Below are 14,917 nucleotides of genomic sequence, written 5' to 3'. Positions count from 1 at the left end.
GGCTGGGCAGTCCTCGGCGCTGCCTTGAGTGAGCCCTGATGTGGACGAGAAGCGTCCAGAGCCCTCCTGGTCCCTGGCTCAGTCAACTTGAAACAGTCGACTTCCTGATAACAACACGGGAGTGGTGAGGTTGTACAGGGGGAGGTGATAGGGGAAGGCAGGGAGAGACAACGTGGACCAGACAGATCAGAACAGGTAACACCTACCTGGCCTTCAGAGGGGAAAGGATTTGAATGAGGAAGGGCAGAGCTTCCCAGGTGGGAAGACAACCTGAGCCAAGGCAAGTCTGGAGGATCCCAGGAGGCCAGAATGAGGGGTCTGCTTTGCAGGGAGGGCAGGATATGGGAGCTGATTTCCAGATGGTACTTTAAATGGATGCATTTAGGTAAGGGGAAGCCATCTAAGGCTCTGGGGCAGGAGTGACATGCTATAGGTGGTGCTTTGGAAACAGTAGTCTAGGGATGCTGAGCCAGATGTGGGGAGGGAGCCAGAGCAGAGGACCAGCAGGGACAGTGCTGGGCATCACAGCCAGGGCTCTGCCTCCAAACTTCCTGCCCTTACCAGAACGAGGCCCCACCTCCTCCTATTGCACAGGGCATGATGACACCCCCTTGGAGCTGCCATAGGTGGAAAGCAGTTGGTGGACTGTAGAATCTTCCCTGATGACAGCTGCTGCTGTTATTTTATTCTTAGAGTCCAATCCCTGGGAAATGAGAGGAGGTGACAGGGTGAGGACCTCTGACAAGGTCTGATCAACAAAGTGCAAGTAAAATCTTACTGCCTAGGGCCAGAGCTTTGTGGAGCATGTGAATTACCAGAATGAGGCGGGACAAGGAAGGCTTCCTGGAGGAGGTGACTACTGGGATGACAGGTTTACAAAGAGGTAGCATCTGGGCTAAGTGTTACAGGCAAAGACGTGAAAACAGAGACAAGCAAGGCAAATATGTAGCATCTTAGATTATTATTATTATTATTATTTTTGGTGAGGAAGATTGGCCCTCAGCTAACATCTGTTACCAATCTTCCTCTTTTTGCTTGAGAAAGATTCGCCCTGAGCTAACATCTGTGCCAATCTTCCTCTATTTTATATTTGTGTCACCACCACAGCATGGCTGACGAGTGGTGTAGGTCTGCACCAGGATCCGAACCCATGAACCCGGGCCACCAAAGCAGAGTGCGCCGAACTTAACCACCAGGCCACAGGGCCAGCCCCTTAGATATTTTTAAAATAATGTTGAGAATTGGTTTGGCTGGAGAGGAGGGTCCACTTTCTGGAAGACTTGGATTTGGTGTATTTGGGTCTCATTGCTCCTCGAATTTCAGGGCATGCACACCTACGCCATGCACACACCTGCACCGTGCACACACCTGCGCTCGTGCACACAATGTCTGAGTCTGTCTCTTCTCGCCCTTCGGTCCAAGTTCACCAGGCCTGTCCCAGAGTCTCGTTTCTCTGCTTGATGCTGCTGCCCATCCTTCCTGATCAGACATGCCCTGCCTGCTGTTGGAGAGCCTGCTCCTTCCCCACCCAGCACAGGGCAACGCAGAGAACCAGGCAGTGCCTGCAGCAGCTGCTGCTAACACCAAGCTAGGGCTCTGAAAGGAAGATGGACAGAGCGGTAGGGCCTCGATCCTCCCATTAAGTCATCCAGAGCCTCAGCTAAGAGCGCCTCGAACCCTGCAGCAGCCCTGCAAGGATAGCCGAGCAGCACCCCCATTTCATGGAGGGAGAGACAAGGGCTCGGAAAGCAGAGCTGACTTGCCCAAGACCACACAGCCAGTCATCAGCCTTCGCTCCTCAGCCTTTCTGGGCAGGCCTCCATGCCTTGCTGCCTTCTCTCAGGTCTGTGCTGGGGTGCTGACACCCAGAGGAAGCTCTCCCAGCATCAACGCCACCTGTCAGATGCACAAAGGATGAGGCTGGACCACAGCCTTCAGGATGGGCTCTCTAGCTCCTCACTGGCCTCACCCAGGCCTTTTGGGAACGGGGGCATCTAGGAGGACTCAGGGCAGGTCTGAAGCTGAACTTGCCTGGATGCGAGACCAGTCAGTCAGCAGCAAGATGAGCCTGTCTGTGGCCCGTCTGAGCGTGGAGGGTCAGCTGGGAGGAGCAGGTGGAGAAACGCCATGTCTGCCCGGCACAGGAGAGCCAACCTTGGCACTCAGGGCCTGTCTGTCTGGGCCCAGCAAGGAGAAAGGCTTTGCGGAGGCTGGAGGTCAGGAGGGACCAGCCAGCACGGGTTTTCTTTTTCATCATATCAGGGACAAACCCATGATCCCGACATCACGGACGCCACATCCCAATACTGGGTAACTGGCCCACATGACTTAGGACGTTTAAGGCTCAGACATAAATGGCCAATTGCAAGTGACTCAAAACTTCAGAGAGATGGTCTCTGCCCCTGGAGAGCTGACGGACCATGGCAGACAGATGCACGGGGTCCAGGAAGATGTCTTCAAGTCTTTGCTGAGTTCTGGGCCCTAGAGAAGCTCACAGTCTAATGGAGAGATCAGTTTACCGCCTCAGGTGCACCACATGAGCAGTGGGGAGAATGCGAACCACTGCCGGCAGCGGGGAGAGCTGTGCAGGCCGGAGCAGTCAGGGAAGGCTTTCTGGAGGAGGCTCCCTGTTGCAGGGGAGTCAAGCTGAGAAGCTGGTGAGACAAGGAATGCAGGCTCCATGGCATAGAGTCTGTCCAGGGAAAAAGAGGAGAGGCCTGAGGAGAGAGTTGCAAGGAATGCCTGGCTAAAGAGTTGGGGGTTTTCTGGAAGATGATGAGACACCCTGGAGACTGCGCAGGCAGTTGGTGATTGATGGAAGCTGGACCCAGGAAGGCCGACCACCCACAGGGAGGACTGGACAGGGTGTCATGGAGACCAAGGAGAGCCCAATGCAACCTCTAGCAGTGAGGGGATGGGCAGGGGGCATGGGAATCAAACCATAAGTTCAAGAGCCCTTTTGTCACCATGAAATACAAACTCCAAAGCCACCCCTGCCCTGCCCAATTCCTGCTGCCTTCAGACCTCCAAGTACACACCCGCTCTCAGGCACACGCCCGCCCTTGGACGGTCCTCTCTGACCCTTCCCAGCTGCGCAGCTCCACGTGGTCATAGCCCTGCTGAGATGCCTTCTCCAGCTATTCCCCACTGGACTTCCAGGCTCAGAACCTTTTCCTGCCCTCTGTCTGAGCCATAAAGTCAGGCAGTGAGTGTTAGTTTCTCATCTCTCCATAGAGACTGTGCCCTCCTTGGGGGCAGGCATGTCCGGCCCTCCACAGAGCCCGGCTGGGCACCCCAGCAGGCCTCCCTCAGTGCCAGCACCACGAGGCCAGTCTCCCACTTGTGTCCCTAAGTGGGAACCTTCTCCAGTGTCCCAGCTCTCTGCCAGCCTAAAAGCAGCCTCCTCTCTCTTCTCCCCACCCCATAGCCCCTCCAGAGTCAGACCCACAGGCAGGGGGCGGAGGTGGGCAGCAGGAGAGGTACCACTGACATTGGCATTCTCCTTGCAGCGCATCTTAATAATTTAATGGCTATTAGCAGAGCCGCCGTGGTGGTGGGGGAGGGGGCACAGGGGGAAGATTTATAGAGAGAATTCACTCCAGGTTGGGGTTTTGTCTTCCTCTGTTTTCCTGGCATTTATCATGCATGTTTTAATTTGGATCGCAGAGTTGCTACCATCTGGCCATTATCGCAAAGAAATATTCATTTTCACTGAGTGACACAGGCTCCATTCATCACAGAGCGCGCTGATTGCCCCGCGAGTGTAGGGCTGCACTTTCTCCTTCATTCGAAATGAACCTTGAGCTATGAGTAGGTCCGATTTGCCACAAGCAGAGGCAGGGGGTGGGCGGCTGCCACTGACCTCCCAGCCAGGGGGGCAGGGGCCACTTTGGGGGAGGGCCAGGGTGGGAGTCGGGAAGCAAGCCCTCTTCTGCCATCACAGCCCTCCCAGCTCCCCTCACTTCTCCTGGGGAGGGGGTATTGGTGGCCCCCACAGTCTTGCCCCAGGCATCTGACAACCAATCCCCCCCCACCTCGAGTCCAGAGCAGTCCCCAGGCCAGACCACATTGATGGCAAAGGTAGCCCCTCTGTCCAGTCCTTGGGCCCTCGCATCTGATAAACCCACTGATGCTGTCCTGCCAAGGGCGGAATTTGCTTAAGCAATCTTTCCCTAACAGAATATCACTCTAGTCGTGTCATTTCAGGTCAGGGCTGTGTGGGGGACAGAAGGGCCTCCTCATTCTCCTCTCATCACGTTATGGTGGTACCATCGGGGCGGGGCCTGTGGGAAGAGACGTGTCTGCCTCCAATTGGGACATTTCCAGAGTGTCACCCTTGTATCCACCTGCTGCTCACTGCAACACACCATCAGGAGCCACTGAAGGCCTTTTATCAGCTTTGGCCTGGAACTCAAGCGTAAGGCTGGACACCCAAGGGGGTATTACAGAGCATCCTCTGATTGGGCTGAGCCCCACTTTAAGCCCACTCAATAAGCAGGCATCCAGATCAGCAAAACAGAGAAAGAAGGAGAAAATCTCTTTCCATCCATTTTAGATAGTGAGTCAGGGCACCCAGAATTTGCTAGGTCCTTCTGTCTTTCCTGCCCCAGTGGGGATTCAGACTCAGCATGAAGACATCAGCTGAGCAGCGCCCCCCTCCCCATCCCCAGCATTAGATACTCCCAGGAGGGGAGTGAATTAGTGTCAGAAACAACTTCACAACGGAGATGTCTGCTTTGCGAAAAAGGCAAAATCGGGCAGGAGGGCTTTCATCCACAGAGGTTCTGTTTCCCCAGGTCTTGGCAGGAGCCCAGGGTCCATCTGACCTTCCAGGTGTCTGTCCTGGAAACTGTGGCCAGACTCGGAGACCCTGAGCCCCGACTAGGACTCCTGTGCACTCCTCACCCTGTACAGATGGGCGCACCAACCTGATTCTTGGCACAGGAGGTTTGCAGTCTGGCTAGGACTGGGGTAAAACCACGAAAAGACCTCGAATCAAAGCGCTAAGTAACCCCAAGCGAGGGCCCTAAGGTGCAGGACAGGAGACCAACTGACCTTAACCGCCCTCTCCCCGGGGCCAGGTCCTTCCATGGGTCACTGTGTTTCTTCTTCTCCCCACTCCATGACTTGGTGATTATTGCTCCCTTGTAGAGATGAGGCAACTGAGGCCCAGAGCTTAACTTGCTGGGGTCACCAGCTGATAGGTGATGGGTGCATCGGGGAAGGAACCCAGGCCCCTCTGATTCCCAGCACCATGCCTGGTCTGGAAAAGCCATGGATGACTTTGAGCAGGAGGTGGCATTTCAATTGCATAGGATGGGAGCCGCGACATTCTAGGCAGGGGGACCTGCCTGCCTGTCTCACTCTCTGGTTTTCTGTCCTGGCACTTGTTGAACCTAATCAGCTGTCCTCACCGCAGACCCCTCCTCCCCGCTTCGGCAGCCTGCTGTGAGGCCTCCGCCTCCTGGTGGAACGCGGGGACTGGCGCTAAGCCGGGCGAAGGGCCCCTCCCCGCCCCCCCAGGAACGGGGCGCTGCCCCCTCCTCCCTTGGAACTCATTCCGTGACACCAGCAGCTCTGAAACATCTGCTTCTCCATCCCGGACCCGCAATTTGAATAAATTACCCCGACGTGGCGGCAGCCTGTTATTAATGGCTTGAGTTTTATAAGATGCTTTAGTTTAATAACACTGTAGGACGGCGCTGCGCTTCTCCCAGATATTTTTATATTTCGCCTCTTCCCCTCCTCCTGCCCCCCTCCATCCTCCCGCCACCTCCCGGGCTCCGGTCGCAGGCCACAACCCCACCAAGCCCCACTCTGCGCCCCGCTGGCTGGCCCCGGGAAACCCGGGGACCACCAGCCCCCACCGGCGCCCCGCCGCCGTTCGTCCAGCGCGGCGCAGCCGGACCGTGTCCGCCCTTCTAGGCGATCGACGCGCACCCCCCTCCCCGCCGCGCCGTCCGTTTCAGGGCCGCGGGGAAAAGGGGACCACCGCCAGGTTGATAGCTTCTCTCCCAGCCTCACCGAAGGAAGCCCACAGGGACGGAGCGGCTGAAGGCGGGGCAATGCGCAGAGAACACTGTCCCCAGGCTCTGGTTCTGCGCTCCCCATCCCATCACAGAGGCTCTGCTGACTTTGTGGACCCGACAGAAGCCTCAGGAGCGAACCCACCTCTCCCCAGATGGGCTGGTAGTGCTCGCAGCTTGGGAGAGGCGAAGGCAGCAGTTTCTTTCTTTGTTCGCTGCTCCTGGTTCCTCCTTCTTTTGTTGGTTTGCGCTCAGGCCCGACACACCTCCTTCATGAAGCCCTCCCGGGTTACCTCCATTGCCCTTGTTCCGGCCCTTTGGGCTCTTCCTAAACGCCCAGACACACCCCTACCCCACTGCCCTCTGTCCTCTGGCTTTTTCTCCCCACAGCCTGCCAGCCTGCCTTCTCATGGAACCCCCTGGGGCCTAGCCTTTCTAGAATATCCCGAGTTTGATTAACAGTTGGTGCTCATATTGTGCGTTGCTTCAACAGGCTTGTGTATCTGTGTGGGTGAGGCTTCCTGCAAAGAATGAGTGCACTTGCTGAGAGGGAGAAAAGTGGGCCAAGAGGTGGGTGGGTTTGTTCATTGGGGATATAGGCTAGAAAACGTTGAGGTTTAAATAAGTAGCCAGTGTAGTCATGTCCTCAATCTGTTCCCAAAAACGTCAACCACAGTCACGGTCAAGAAGTACAGAGATGCAGTTGCAAGCTTAGCCCCCAGCTCAGGAAGCCGTGGGTACAGGCCTGGCGGGCAGCCAGCGCTCACCTCACCGCGGGGCTGTGGGCCAGAGGAGCCTTCTTCTAGAGGAGTTGGCCCCCCAGGATGGGTGGATGAGCCTGCCGCCAGGGGGGGCCCAGAGCCAGTGTCTGGAAGCAGAAGGAAAGGATGTGCCTGTGGGAGGGCGGAGTGGGAGGTAGGAAGGTAGGATATTCCAACAGGCTGGAGGCCTGACCCACCAGTCTCTGACCCCCTGGAGAGTCCTTTGAACTCCCAAAGCCCAGATGCGGTATTCTGGGGGAGCTCTTGGAGGACCCGTCTGTGCCTGGGCAGAATTTAACTGTTTAGTTCCCTGTTCCTGAGGCCCCAGTGGTAACCCTGACACTGGCTCTAAAGGGAGGATGTGCTGCAACAACCCCCTCCCCCCCCACCCCATTCTGAGGGCTCCAGGAGACTGAGGCTCTCGCTGCTTCCCATTTGGTCTAACGTTACTGTGGGACTCTGCCTTGGCTAAGAGCCCCACCATTATAACATAATTACTGCTGAAAATGACCTTTAAAATATATTTTAAATTCAAAATGTCTTTAAACCCTTCACTGAGCACCATTTTTCAATTTCAACAACTGTTTTCCTTTTTTGGGGGGAGTGAGGGTTGGGGAGTGGAGGAAGGAGCCCTCCTCACAGATTTCAAATGTTAATCTCTCCCTGTGACAGAGAGAGCCAGCCCCTCAGGGGCACCCTGCAGGGGGCCCGGGGAGGGTGGGCGGAGAGGACGCCCTGCCCTTCCTCAAGCCTCATCTCTGGGGCCTCAGGCGCTGCCCGCACCCCGCCCAGCCTGTGCCCCCAGCCCCCAGCCTGAGCTGGCTCTCATCCGGGGCACCTGGATAAGAGCCAGAGGAAGTGCTGAGAACATGGGGGCAGCTGTGCCAGTTCCTTACAGCCCTCCGCTAGCCGCCTTGCCTCCTCTTCCATTCTCCTTCCAGATGAACATTCTCATACAACGTTTGGTTCCCTGCCTGCTCAGCACCCTCCGGGGCTGCAAATTTCTGCAGGATGAAGCCCCCTGCCCACTCTGCTCCCCTGCCCCCCATTTCACACCCGCTTTGCCCTGGCCTGGCTGGTGCACCCTGTCTCTCAGGCAGCCCATGCTCCTTGCTGCTTCTCAGGCTCCGTGACGGTGGTCACCTGGAAGGAGAATGGACAAGGAAGCAAAGCCCGTAGAGGAGGGCGGTTTGCAACCGGCCACAGCTGCCCCCACCCGTGGTTCCCTGGAGGCTCACACAGGCGGGTCTGGGAGAAGGGTCTAACCTGCCAGGCATACCACACTCCGCCGACTGCTTCGGCTCACCCGTTCTCCCCGCAACCCCTAGGAAGCTCTGCTGTGCCTCCCACCTGGAATGTCTGATGCTTCTGTCCTCACTAGTCAAGTCCCTCCCTCCCCCTCACCATTCCAGGAAACCTGTGCTGCCCAGTGTCACCTCAGCACCTTCCGATGTGGTCACTGACTTGTGTCCTCCCTCATAGTGATCTCATGGCAGTCTGCCCTCCACACAGCTTGTCTCCCCTTCAGAAGGGGGCTCCCAGAGTCACTGAGCTAGTTGCCAGCAGCAATGATAAGGGGATAGAGGCAGTGTGGGACCGTCTGGCCCCTTACATGGACGGGGTACTTTCAGGGGTTCAAGTCATGTTGATACTGACAGGAACTCCACTCTCCGCGTCCACTGGGGACTTAGCCACTTCCAGCAGCAGGAGAGGGTAGAAGCAGGGGGTGGGGGTGGGGGGGAGCTGACGTGGTCAGGGCGTTAGGTGGGTAACTCCATCCATCTCTACCAGGGAGGAGTGGCCGGTGGGCATCAGACAGTTCTTCCAGTGTGTTCTTGGGACTTTTCCTCAAATGACCAAATTTCCATCACATCTAACTTGTTCACTATGAAAGTTAACATACATGCCAAAGCCAAACCAAAATGAGATGGGTACTGTCCAATTCTTTGGATCATCTGGGTTTTTCGATTATCCATTTGTGAATGTCACCTGCCCTCGGCCACGGAAATCAGGATCCCTCAGTGTTGAGAAGTCATCGGGGTGCTGCCCCTCCTTGGCTGAGGTTTGGGGCACGGCAGCTCCTTGGCCTCCCACAAGGAAGGTCAGGGCGTGAGGGAGGGAAGAGAGGTGATGAGGGCTCCCAGTGCTCAGAAAAGGGGGTTGTGGGGATGGGGCAACGGGATGGCATCCATGACCTGGCTTTGAGCCCAAGTCCAGTTCTTGGACCCTTGCTGCTGCCTGAAAGGGTCCTGAGAAGAGAGGATGGGGGGTCGGGGGGGGCGTGAGACCACTCTGAAGTGATGAGGCTCCTGTAAAGAGCAAGACGCTGGAAGGACAGAGCAAAGAGCAGCGTGGGGCGAGACGCCAGCAAGCATCCTGGCCAGGCCTCTCTGCCTCCAGCTCTTCCCACAATGACACCGCCACACCTCCACTAGATTGACTGTCCTCAGACCAACTTGATACTCTATTCTCAAGCTCAGGAATCTAGAATGTTTCTCTATTTCCTACTCCCTTTGACTGACTTTCAAGAGTGCCTTCAATCTGGCCCCAGCTGTCCATCCCCTCCATTGTGAGTACAGGGTACGCATGGAGTAGCTTAAGAATAGCCAGCATGAAGAGTTCTAATGCAGTTCACCTTGTGGTATGGCCATCTTAAGAGAAGTATGGTGTCCAGAATAGAGGAGGTGATGGTTCTACTTGTACTGATAAGATCACATACTATTTTACAAATGAGGTATTTGAAGTTCAAAAGAACAAAATTACTTGTCCACAGTCACACAAAAATTAAATAGTGGGCCGGCCCGGTGGTGTAGCAGTTAAGTGCACGCATTCCACTATGGCAGCCCAGGGTTTGGATCCCGGGCACGCACCGACGCACCGCTCGTCAAGCCACGCTGTGGCGGTGTCCCATATAACGTGGAGGAAGATGGGCACGGATGTTAGCCCAGGGCCAGTCTTCCTCAGCAAAAAGAGGAGGATTGGCAGATGTTAGCTCAGGGCTGATCTTCCTTACCAAAAAAAAAAAAAATTAATGACTGAATTGGAACCCAGTTGTGGGTGACTCTGATGTCTTGGCTCCCAGCCCCTTCTTTCTTCATTCCTTCCCTAAATCCTGCCTAGCCACAAATCCCAGCTCAAAGCCTCCCTCCTCCAGAAAGCCTTCCCTGCCTGCATCAGCCCTGCCTGTCCTCTCCCAGCCTCTGCACAATCCTTTGTGTGTGTGTTTGCTCCACAGTAAGGTCATAAGTTCCCTGAGGGTCAGAGAGTAGCCCCAGCCCACACACCTTCCTGCAGGTCCTCCCCAGAGCTAGGATCAAGTGGAGGAACCAGGGCAGGTCCACCTTCCCACACCAGCAGCCCGCCGCCTCCTCTGCCTGCCCAGGCCCAGAGCAGCCCGGAGGTCTGGACAGTGGTGGTGAGGACAGCAGAGCAGGGAGAAGGGGGAAATGGAAGGCATGCCACTCCAGAGAGGTACACGTTCCATGATGTACACTAACAAGAGTATGCACCATTCCTCGTACTGTCATAAATATTATATTTGTAACATCAATTAAATGGTGGTGAACTTAAATCATTTATAATAGAGATACAGCCATTCAATGAACCGTTAGCAGAGTCAGCGCCTTCTTGCTCCTAGCAGAGTCCAGCAGAGAGCAATGGCTCAGCCTGGGCTCTGGCTCCTAGTGCCTCCCAGAAGGACTCCCGGGGCTCGTGGAATGGGAGGAGGGTGGCACGGACAGGGGAGCCCCCACCCTGGGGAGGTGCAGCTCAGGCAAGCTGAGCTGGGAGAAACCATTTGCCTTGCATGAGGCAGCCCCCAGTGCAATGACGGAGAAGGAGAACGCCTGTCCTCAGGGGTCTAATGGGTGGCGCCTCCAGGAACACTCACCCTATAAGCTTCACTGCCGGGACGGGTGCTACTCCTGTGGGCCCTGGGAGGTAGACGCCTTTGCCTTTTGGGAATGCTGTGCTGGGCGCTGTGCTGGGTGCAGGATCCATGAACTGCAGCAAGCAATCCATGAACATCTACATCGGCCGGGGAACAATGCCCATCTCTGCCTTCTTGTAGTGTCAGGTCTGATGGAGGACAGGGATGAAGAATCAGGCAGGAACAAGAGTGTGTGAGACCCCGGGGGGCTGTGGGAGCCCCTGCAGTGGCCCCTCACCCTAGCTGGGGAAATTTTCCTCCATTCCCTGCCGACTCTGAGCCTCCTCTCTCTCCTGGACGACAGCGCCCCCTCCTTTCCATGTCCCTGTCTCCACCTGTGCCCCCAGAGTCCATTCCCCACACGGTGGCCACATCAGAGTGTGTCTGTCCACGGTATAACTCTTTGGAGGCTTCCGGTCATCTCACTCTGGTGGGAGTCCAACCAAGGCCCTCACTTCTGTCCTGCTGCCTCCATGACTGCACCTCCAGCCACCCTCCCCCTCAGTCCCTTGCTGCAGCCCCCTGGCCTCACGGCTGCTCCTCAAACATCCCTGCTCCGGCCTTTGCACCAGCTGTTCCCTCTGTCAGCCCTCTCCCCCATGTGCATTGCGTCCCTTGTCTCAGCTTACACGTCCCTCTCACCCAGGCCTGTCCTGACTTGCCAACTAAGGTAGCCCCACGTTTTATTTTATTCATGGCACAGACCACTTCCTGATCTTTTCTTATTCATCGTCCTCCTCTCCCCACTTAAAGGGGAGCTCCAGGCGGGCAGGACTCTCTGTATTTATTCTTCTCTGTGTCTCAACACCTTGCACAGTGCTTGGCCCAGAGCAGAGACTCAGGAAATGAATGGCAGGATGCACAGGACAGGGAGGCACTCGAGTGGGGCTATGAAAGTGCTGGGGTGCAGGATCCCACCCGGCGTGCAGTCAGTGAATGTCTACAACGGCGGGGGTGACATATACCAGGTCCTGGGCCAGGTGCCAGGGGTCAGAGGGGAAGGGAGAAGGCCCCACCTTCAAGGAAGCTCAAGGAGCACAGAGGGAGCCCGGGGCTCAGGTCTTCTTTGGGGGCTGGGAAGCTGGGAAGGTTTCTTGGTGGAGGGGGAGTTTGTAATGGATCCAGAAAACGGGAGGCTCCAGGTGGTGGAGGGGATCCCAGTCCAGGCCTGGGACAGCCTGACCAAGGCCCAGCACGGGGGCGGATGGGCCACTGGGGCGGGGGTTAAGAAGGGGAGCGAAGTATGGGGACCGCACGGGGCTAGAAATGTGACTCACTCAGCCTGGCCAGCTTCCAGAAAACTCTGTGCAATCAACCAGAGAAACACATTTGAGAAAACAGAATTGTGAGAGTAACTTTGAAGCCTTGGTTGCCATGGGAACATATCTGTAAATACTTAACTGCAAACATTAAGTGACACACAGGATGCAATGAGGAAGCGAGAGGCGGCAGTGCTCGCGGCGGGAGCTGGCCACGTCCAGCGGCGCCTTCCATCATCTGCCAGGGCCTGCAGCGTCTCCCCCCTTCCTCACCCCTTTCTCCCAGGGTCTCTGCCCTGGATCCTCTTCCTTCCACCGTCTCCCTCGCTTCTTGCCCTCCTTGCCCCCGTGGCTCCATGACTGCATGGGGGCCTGTAGGGCGCTCACCCCGGAGCCTTCTTTGTCTGCCCTGGCACTGACCTGCCTGCTCTGGTCCTGCCCAGAGGTTTTTAAACCTTCTGGGTCACAGACCCCTTTGGGAAACTGAGGGAAGCTTTTCATTCATCCATTCAATTGTGCCACAGAAGGTTAGTGAGCACGGCCAGGCCCTGTGCTAAGGCTGGGCGGTCCCTGCCCTCCCAGGCCCTACGTGTTAGGGGAGGGGGCAGACAGTAAGCAAGATCCCCAATCTAGAGCAAGGGCTCCAGCACGTCAGCCAGAGTTCACAGTCAGGACACGGCCCTGAGCGAGTGAAGGGGTAGAAGGGGTGGGTGGAGAGGATGGGAACAGACCCTATAGCATCTTGTAGAATCTTAAAGACTTTGGGTTTTATTCAAAGTGAAACAGGGAACCACTGGGAGGTTTTGAGCAGAGGAGGGACATGCTGTGCTAGCTCTGGCTGTTGTGTGGAGACAGACTGTACAGGACAAGGCAGAAGCAAGGGACAGTTAGGAAGTCACTGCAATGACAAAGGAGAGATGGATGTGGCTTGGACCATGTGATGGTTTTGTGGTGAGAAACACTATGGTCCTTGTAAGAGGGAGCATTTGTGCATCTTTGGGCCATTTTATGCACACTCTCAAGACCCTCCTGGACCCCAAGACTCAGCCGCAGTCCCCCTAAGGTCCTGTGGCCCTGGGTCCTGAGGCCCACACTCCTGGGCCTCTCACCTTTACTCCAGTGGACATCTCTAGTCCTTAGCCCATTCGTGCAGCCCAGGTGAGCAGATCCCTTGAGCCCAGTGCAGGCCAGGCTCCCTTCCCAGCTCCCACAAGAGCCATGGTGTCATTGATGGCAGTGCCTCTGCCCAACACCCAGCAGGCTCCACTGAGCGCTTGGAGAAGGTGGGGGATGTGTCAATGGGCCAGAGGGCCCTTGGGTGGCCCAGGCAATATGGATGAATCTCACAGACATTATGCGGAGTGAAAGAAGCCAGACACAAATGAGTACATTATGTATGAAACTCTAGAACAGGCAAAACCAAACTGTGATGAAAAAAGTCAGAACACTGGGTGCCTTTGAGGAGGTTGGGATGCTGCCCAGAAAGGGTCATGAGGGAACCTTCTGGAGAGATGGCAATGTTCTCTATCTTGATAGGGGCGTGGCGTACATCAGTGTTTGCCCTTGTCAAAACTTATTAAATTATATGCTTAAGATGTATACATTTCACTGTTGGTAAAGTTTATCTTTAAAAAAAAATAGACCTAAGAAGGATGATGTGTTCCAGACAAAACTAGGAGGGGTCAGCTGCCTAGGAGGACGCCAGTCTCTCCGTGGGGAAAATGGTCCCCCGCCTTGTCAAGTGCTCCGAGGCAGCTGCAGGCAGGAGGGACGTGATCTGATAAAGGAATGCATGTGGAAGTGTTAGAGGTTGACTACAGGGATAAAGTGATTTTGCATTTTAAAAGAGAATTCTGAAGACAGCAATGCTTACCCTACAGAGATGAATCTAATGGTGGGATTCAAGACCCCTTGGCAGGCAGTGGTAGGAGCCCCCCTCGCAGATCATCTGCTCTGTGAACATGATGGCAAAAAAGAGGGAGAAAGGGAGAGAGAGAGAAAGGTTTATCATTAATTAATATTACCCCTCCCCCCCAGCTGCCTCTCCATTGCCATGTGTCGTGTCCATCCGTGACATGGCCCCCATTCCCCCCGACCCCTCCCACCCCCCGGCCTTTGATCCTCTGTTTCTTCCCCTCCTATCTCCCCCTTGCTGTTGATATTGCCCTAATTGATCTATGATCCAGGTCAGAGCCTTGCAGAGTCTGATTTCAGTCTGGTGTGTTTCTCTCTCTGCTCCAGAGAGGCCCAGGGGTCCACGGGAAAAGGCTGGAGGGGAGATTCTGCTCCTTGATTCAGCCCTTAGTTACTGGGGTCCCTCTTCTGTTCACCGCTAACTCCCCAGCCCCAGAACCCCCACCCTGCGCAGTCTGACAGGAGAAAGACTCCCTTAGGAAAATGACGCTGGACCATGGGTGGGGCCAGAGCCAGGGGCTGTCCCCTGGGTGCGGCATTGATGCGCACTGGAGCAGTCAGGGAGGGCTTCCAGGGAGGGGTGTTGCACAGGCTTTCAAGATGGAGGAGGACTGAGATCAGCATCGGGAGACTGCAGGAAACCAGGGCACCCACAAGTCCCAATATGCCAGGACAGGTCCCAAGTTGCCAATCGTCCTGGACGAATTATTAATAATGCCCTTTCAACCTAACAAGGGTCCCAGTTTAGATAATCAATTATATGGTCACCCAATTTGTTAAAAACAAATAAATAAAAAAGATGACTGAATGGCAAAGCCAAGAGGCAAATATGCCCATGGGTGTGCCAAGTGGCTGGAATGAGGGGTCCTGGAGGAGGCAAGGAAAAAGAAAGGAGACAGTGGGGAGGAAGGAGACTGGACCAGGGGTGCTCTGAGCATGCCGAGGGCTCCAGAGCCCCTCGCAGGGGCCCCCTCCAAGCGAGTGGAACACAGCAATCTCACACTCTCGCATTTCCAAGAGAAGGCAAAG

The sequence above is a fragment of the Diceros bicornis genome, chromosome 16 (assembly GCF_020826845.1).
Source record: "Diceros bicornis minor isolate mBicDic1 chromosome 16, mDicBic1.mat.cur, whole genome shotgun sequence".
Lineage (NCBI taxonomy): Eukaryota > Metazoa > Chordata > Mammalia > Perissodactyla > Rhinocerotidae > Diceros > Diceros bicornis.
This window is presented reverse-complemented; position numbering follows the sequence as displayed.